Below are 5492 nucleotides of genomic sequence, written 5' to 3' on the forward strand. Positions count from 1 at the left end.
CTAATCTCGCCAAGAAAGACGAGGAGCCAGATAATTAAAAACTAAGAAAATTGTAGGTCCGATAGACCAATTTAGTCTGAGTGGATGTTAACCACCACCACCACCATCCTCATCATCATACACATAACCTTTTAGTTCATTTTAAATTTTAGTTATAATCATAAAAAAGATTTAAAATTTTAAAAACATATTTTTTAATCACAATTTTTATATAAGAACTACACATTTATTAGGTAATTTTAATTTTCTTTTATTTTTAATGAAATTAAAAAATAGATGTATAGATATTCAAGTTAAAAGCATATTAGGTTAAATATTAAATTAGTCGAACTTTTAACCATAAGAAAATTAGAATTATAAAAACATACAATTTAATCACAATTGGTAAATAAAAGCTACACATTTACCAATTAATTTTAATTCTCTTATATTTTTTATGAAAATAAAATATAGAACCATAGATATTCATGCTGAAAACATGTTAGGTTAAATCTTAGATTCGTCCAAGTTTTAACCATAATAAAATTAAAATTATAAACACATATTTTTTAATCATAATTGTTCTATAAAAGCTACACATTTATACGTAATTTTAATTTTCTGTTTTTTCGATGAAAATAAAAAATAAATCAATAGATGTTCATGCTGAAAAAGCATTAAGATAAAAATCACCGTTGTTTTTTAATAAAATACTTCTTTTCTCAAAAGGTGGAAAAACCTTTTGATTATATGAATGTGAAAATACTAAAAAATAAATATAATTTTTTAATTACTAATATTATATGCTCCTTGAAATTATCTTTTATGCGGATTGGGAGTAGCTATGTGGCTTAGCCTCAAAGCCCTACCTCCGGCTAGTAGGGGTAAGGCAAGACACAAAGGAAAACTCAAGAGCCTCAAAGCTTTACCTCCCCCAGTGGGGGTGAGGGAAGACACAAAGGCAAACTCAAGATCTTACATAACCTAGTTTTGACTTTCGAAGTTTAAAAACTTTTAATTTATTTTAAATTTTAAATTTATGGAAAAAATAGAATTATAAATACAATTTTTTCCCTATGTAATCTAGTTTAGTTTTTATTTTCAAAGTTTGAAAACATTTAATTCATTTTAAATTTTTAATTCATAGAAAAATTAGAATTATAAATACATATTTTTTAATCATAATTATTATATAAAAGCTATATAATTAAGAAGTAATTTTAATTTTCTTTTATTTTTTATGAAAATAAAATATAAATTCATAAATGTTCATATTGAAAACACACTAAGTTAAATCTCAAATTCATCTATGTTTTAACTACAAGAAAGAAAATATATGTAAAAGCATTGTGTTTAATCATAATTATTATATAAAAATTACACATTAGTAAGTAATTTTAATTTACTTTCATTTCCTATAAAAATAAAAATAAAAATTCATGGATATTTGGTAAAATCATGATTCAATTATTTATATGTGTTGGACACCTAATCCTCTAAGGGTTGGTGTGGAGGCTGAATAGTCTAAGGAAGTCCAAGAGACCTTGGGATACGAAACCAAAGGTCATATGAATGTAGTATAAATGTATATCATTTGTTAATAATAGACACTCTCATGCTTATCATTCATACTTTGTGTCTGCCATGTATGTGTTTAACATGGTATCAAAGTGGGCGATATCCTACCCTGGTTATATTTGAGCCACTTGTTTTATGGCATTTATGTGCAAGTCAGTTCTACCATCAATTTTGCATTTCATGAATGTTTTCTCAGCTAAAATTTAGCTACAATCTCTGCTCACATTTGCGTTTATGAATCTTCTACACGTAGTAATGCTCAGTTATGTCTCCCTGAGCACTCTGCCAGCACTACCTGTCTAGTAGCTCTATCACTTCTCTCTCACTGAAATCGGGTCTGACACTATTTCTAACATCTCTGCCATACTCCTATTCACCTGGCCTCTGCCATTATTCTCTGCTTTTTGCATCGAATAGTTTGGTAAGTTGCTTCAGGCACTGTAATGAAGTGAGCGTGGATTGTGCATTTCCTGGAGTATGTGGGTGTTGAAGATTACACTCTGTTGGTGTGACTGTGTATTATCTCTATAGTGTGGATTACACTGCCTCCTCAACCAAAACCCGTGTCTGTCTCACACCACCAGTGAACTGTCTCACACGTTACCACTGTGGTATCTGTGTAGGAGCATATGCATAAGGAGTTCCATAAGGTTGAAGTGGGCAGTGTGATTAATTGATGGTATAGAAGAAAGAATTCAGAGCTTTCCCACTTCCTGAATGATTGTTTTCTCTACAAATTCCAGTTAGTCCCTGGCAGGGACATCTACATGTATAGGGGTGACAGTGCATTCTTACTTGTCTCTTGGGAAGAATTTGTCTCGCCAAAAATCTAAGCATTAAGAACCATAGCGCTTTTAGCATGTGGTGGCTGATATGATGCAGGTTTTGGTGCAGAGGCAATTTTAGCATGGGGTGGCTAATATGTTGTAGGTTTTGGTGCAGCGACAACAATCTTTGGAACTTGATTTGAGGTTTTGGAGATTGTATTAGTTGTCTCAACCCATAGATTTCCTTTACTTTCTCTACTAACTCTGGAAGATCTCCATATATCATGGACTCTGTTGGGTGCCACTCTGCCTAATATAGTTTTTCAAACATCTTCTTGAAGTATAGTGATCCATTATAAGAAAATATCTTGATCCCATTGTCCACTTGCAACCGGGGAGCCGTTGTTGCTGTCATAAAATATCGTCCATCAAGTGACCATTCACTTGTGACTGACCATTCAGCCTTTGAACTTCCAAGCAACTTTTTCGTAGAACAATCTAAAATTCCATTTCGTGAGGTAAATTACCAAAACCTGCTATGCATAAAAAATTTCCATGAGGGTTCCATCTGAGTGTATTGTAAGGGCCTGTTCCAAAATCAAAGAGAGGATTGCACTTTTTGTCGAACAATGTTGCTCTTGCAGGCATGAATCTGTAAACCACTGCAAATTCAGTTCCTGAAGGAGACCACTTAACATCATGGATAGGTCCCTCCTTACGGAGAGGCACAAGCCCTTCATGACTCCCATCAGTCGTCAAGTAATGTAATCTGGACTCCCCATAGTAACTTTGATTGCTTTTGTCAACATCAGACTGTGCAATAACCAACAATCTAGTCGATCCATGGTTCCAAATTAACTGGACATTGGAACACTGAAAAAAAGCTTCGTCGAGCTACAGGCTGGGCTGGGCCAACATCCTCTCGCTTAAATATTTGAATGCTGGCTGGTATTCCCTTTGATTTTGGGAATATATGCCGCAAAATATGTTGGAGGAGTTGTAGCAAGTTGCAAACCAGCTATTCCAGGAAGGTGGATCTTATTCACAATTCCTTTAGCAAAGTTTTCCGGATCAAAAACATGAATCTCATTGGTTGCCATTCGACAAGCAACTGCCTCATCTTCACTGAATTGGAATGAAGGCCAATTGGTTTTAGATATATTTGGAAATCATCATCTTCCTCACCATGTGACTTCCTTAATGCTTCTTTGTTCTCTTCAGCTCCATCATTGGTCCGTACTGGTTCAACCAATGGTGATTCATTGAAACTAAGAAAGCTAGCCACTGCTACAGATGTAAGTTCTACAAAAGCTTAACATATTTCTCATTCATCTATTGTCAATAATAGGTATAGGCTAGTGCCATCTTAGACTGAAAGTTTCCACCTTCTACTCAGCAAAATTTCATAAAGCAATAAGGCAGACACCCTTCATTGTCTATATCGTATTTCCTATTCTACTGCTATTGGATTATATGCTCAGATTGAAGTATTGACATAGTATATTGAAGTCTTTTTAAGTGGTTTTTTATCTAATCATGAAGGTAGAAAGTTGAAAATTAAAAGTAGTATTTTTTGGAGGAGAGTTCAATCATTTCCTGCCATTAGAACTATTACACTTTGATTTTAATAATGGTGCACTTGTTATGGCTCTAATTGGTGGTGCATTAATGTTTTCAAAACTCTGATACAATCTACTATCGAAGACAAAGTTAAAATCAACAAGAACACTCTTGATTCCTTCATTACAGTTCACCTTAAATTGTTCCAGATTCTTCTCGTCTTGCACAACAACAACAACATATTGTGAAATGCCAACACTGTCACCGAGTTGGCCATATGAAAGATCATTATTTTGATCTTCATCCATGTAAGCACTGCCATAAAACCAGTCATTCTTTAAATAGATGCTTCAGAAACAAACCTCCTGCAAGAACAAAGATCCATCTTGGATGGATCGCTTCTTAGCAATGGGCATCAACAGCCAAGTAGATATTACCGTCATATGTCAGAACTCGTTCTAGAGTATTGAACAGTCTTGTAGTTGAATTTCCTCCATCATCTCACCTTGTATCTGATAGGGGGGAAATGATGGTCATCTACAAGCTTCAAAGCCACATCAAGCGAGCTTGAACCACAACTTGCCATACCAGATTCAGAGTTGTAGACAGAGACAAAGATGCCCCTGATCATGCCTTCAATTGTGACGCCTCTTCAAAGAATTGGGGACACTTCCTCTAGGAGAAGACTTCAGCTTCTTGCTCGTTTTGGAAGAGTTCGAGGTATTGCATTAAGCATTCCAGAGTTGTTGGCCATCCTTAAACCATCATAGGTTGAGACCTCCCTTTTCAGGTTGAGGTTCTCCATTTTATGTGAGGTGAGACCTCCCTTTCATGGTTGAAGGTTTTCCCTCTTCAAAACATTAGGAGCACTTCCTCTAGCAGAAGACCTGAGCTTCATGACAAACTTGGAAGAGTTCCGGGAACTACACTAAGCGTTCCAGTGTTGGTGGTCATCCTTAAACCACCTCCCTTATACCAACATTTGAGAGAGCACATTCAGCCTAGTGCTGCGATGCATTTTTGCACATTTTGTATTACAACTCTCTTGTTGGACTCACACATACCCCTTCGGATTAAGGGGGGAATGTTGGACGCCTAATCCTCTAAGGGTTGGTGTGGAAGCTGAATAGTTTAAGGAAGTCCAAGAGACCTTGGAATACGAAACCAGAAGTCATATGAATGTACTATAAATGTATATCATTTGTTAATAATAAATGCTCTCATGCTTATCATTCATACTTTGTGTCTGCCATGTATGTGTTTAACAATATGGATTATTTCATTGTTATTAAAGACCATAAACCCAAAAGATGTGTTCAACAATATGGATTATTTCACTATTATTAAAGACCATAACCCCAAAAGTTCTCTCACATGAATAGAATTTTATTCTATTGAAGTTATTTTATTTTATTTTCTCAGCTATTTTTAAATTATGTAGATTCTCACTTCCATGCAATATTTTAGAAATTGTTGGCTTTAGGGTAGAGAAAATTACCAATCATTTTAAACATTTATGATATTGCGAAATTGTAATGATAAATTTGGAACATTTTTCTTAAGGAAATATAATACTGATAAGTTAAAGTACCAACCCGAAGACTGTAA

General features: G+C 34.6%; 1 pseudogene; it reads right to left on the reverse strand.

Annotated features, from left to right (window-relative positions):
• Positions 1-2320: 2320 nt before the first annotated feature.
• On the reverse strand, positions 2321-3484 carry LOC149228039 (uncharacterized; annotated as a pseudogene).
• Positions 3485-5492: the final 2008 nt, after the last annotated feature.

The sequence above is a fragment of the Pinus tabuliformis genome, chromosome J, assembly GCF_031772625.1.
Source record: "Pinus tabuliformis cultivar Carrire ecotype Pingquan chromosome J, CPIR1, whole genome shotgun sequence".
NCBI classification, from domain to species: domain Eukaryota; kingdom Viridiplantae; phylum Streptophyta; class Pinopsida; order Pinales; family Pinaceae; genus Pinus; species Pinus tabuliformis.